The following is a 2,500-nucleotide window of genomic DNA, read 5'->3' as shown; positions in this document are numbered from 1 at the left end:
ACATGCTATTCTATAAAATCCTTTCTCTGTAATTAATATTCCCTGATTGAGCTAATCATGTAATTGTAATTAACTAGAAAGTCGGGGCACCACAAAATAATATTTATTAAACTGTTATCTTCTGAATAAACTCTTAAAGACCTAGTAATATTTTACATCAATAGCAGTCAACATTAATCGTCACCTTATTTCAGTCTCATCTGAAAGTTGTAAATTATTGGTTATTTTCACAAACCCTGGCTAACAAGTTGAATCAGCAAAACAAATTGGGTTTAATTATTTATTGACTAAATACCTAACTAATCACACAGAATTACATCTACACAGAATGAAACATACCTTGATTACAAATGACGTCATAAAGGAAACAGTCCCTAGCGGACGGAACAGATATGACAGCTGGTTACACAAAGAAAGGGGTTGGGTTTGAGTGAAGGAGCGGGAAGACTGAGGAACAAAGGGAGAAGCGATGTCTCTATCGTAAATACAGAATCTTATACATTCTAAATTACCGCCCATTTGGAAAAGGAAAATGCAATAAATATTTACTCTGAGCTGCGCTTCGGTAGGTTGGTGGTAGATGGAAGGCCGTGTTGCCCAACAGAGTCCTTTGAAGAATGTCTCTGCTGGTAAATTAGATAGGTTGTAGTAACGTCGTTGTGTGGTAGACGGAATACTCTGTTCTTTCTTAGCCCACGTTTGCAGCTGCTGTTGCTAACTCAACGGCTAGGAGGTATCACTTCTGTAGTGAATAAGAGTTCAAAGTTCATACCGTTCGCAACCAAAGCTCATGCTGATGTTGGCTTCATTCTGTAGTTATTATCTGAACCATTCTGACATTGGACTGTCGTCCTCACATCCTCGGTACAGGAGGTTATATTGTCGTCAAGGCTTTATATAGGAAGGGAGAGGAGGGCGTGTCTGAAAAGTTTTTGATCCCATGTCCCTTCACAGGGGTGGGCCACTGATTGAAGAAGACAGGCTATGTGCACACAGCCCACAAAATGAGGTGGAAACTGAGCTGCACTTCCTAACCTCCTGTCCAACGTATGACCATATTAGAAACACATATTTCCCTCAGATTACACAGATCCACAAAGAATTCGAAAACAAATCCATTTTTGATAAACTCGCATATCTACTGGGTGACATCACAGTGTGCCATCACAGCAAGATTTGTGGCCTGTTGCCACAAGAAAAGGTCAACCAGTGAAGAACAGACACCATTATAAATACAAGCCAGATTTATGTTTATTTATTTTTCCTTTTGTACTTTAACAATTTGCACATCGTTACAACACATAGGGGAGAACAAGTACTTGCTAATTAATTACTTAAAAATCATACAACGAGATTTTGGGGATTTTTGTTTTAGATTCCGTCTCTCACAGTTGAAGTGTACCTATGGTAAAAATTACAGACCTCTACATGCTTTGTAAGTAGGAAAACCTGCAAAATCGACAGTGTATCAAATACTTGTTCAACCCACTGTGTATACATCATATGACATCTGAAATGATTTTTTTCCATTTGTAATGTTTACTTAAAAATGTGTTTATTTAACTTCTGTTTATCATCTATTTAACTTGCATTGGCAATGTTAATATATGTTTACCATGCGAAAAAAGCCCTTAAATTGAACTGAATTGAATAGGCAGTACCGTACTGAGAGAGAAGTGTGGGGGTTGGAGAGAGAGAGAGAGGAAGAAGTAGAACTGTGTAAAGGGTGCGTACTGAGAGAGATGTCAGGGGTTGGAGAGAGAGAGAGAGGAAGAAGTAGAACTGTGTAAAGGGTGCGTACTGAGAGAGAGAGAGAGGGAGGAAGAAGTAGAACTGTGTAAAGGGTGCGTACTGAGAGAGAGAGAGGGAGGAAGAAGTAGAACTGTGTAAAGGGTGCGTACTGAGAGAGAGAGAGGGAGGAAGAAGTAGAACTGTGTAAAGGGTGCGTACTGAGAGAGAGAGAGAGAGAGGGAGGAAGAAGTAGAACTGTGTAAAGGGTGCGTACTGAGAGAGAGAGAGGGAGGAAGAAGTAGAACTGTGTAAAGGGTGTGTACTGAGAGAGAGAGAGAGAGAGAGAGGAAGAAGTAGAACTGTGTAAAGGGTGCGTACTGAGAGAGAGAGAGAGAGAGAGAGAGAGAGAGAGGAAGAAGTAGAACTGTGTAAAGGGTGCGTACTGAGAGAGAGAGAGAGAGGAAGAAGTAGAACTGTGTAAAGGGTGCGTACTGAGAGAGAGAGAGAGAGAGGAAGAAGTAGAAATGTGTAAAGGGTGTGTACTGAGAGAGAGAGAGGAAGAAGTAGAACTGTGTAAAGGGTACGCACTGAGAGAGAGAGAGAGGAAGAAGTAGAACTGTGTAAAGGGTGTGTACTGAGAGAGAGAGAGGAAGAAGTAGAACTGTGTAAAGGGTGCGTACTGAGAGAGAGAGAGGAAGAAGTAGGACTGTGTAAAGGGTGCGTACTGAGAGAGAGAGAGAGAGAGGAAGAAGTAGGACTGTGTAAAGGG

The sequence above is a fragment of the Oncorhynchus mykiss genome, chromosome 30 (assembly GCF_057628025.1).
Source record: "Oncorhynchus mykiss isolate SJ-2025 chromosome 30, ASM5762802v1, whole genome shotgun sequence".
In the NCBI taxonomy this organism is placed as follows: Eukaryota; Metazoa; Chordata; class Actinopteri; order Salmoniformes; family Salmonidae; genus Oncorhynchus; species Oncorhynchus mykiss.
Note: the sequence above shows the minus strand (reverse complement) of the source record.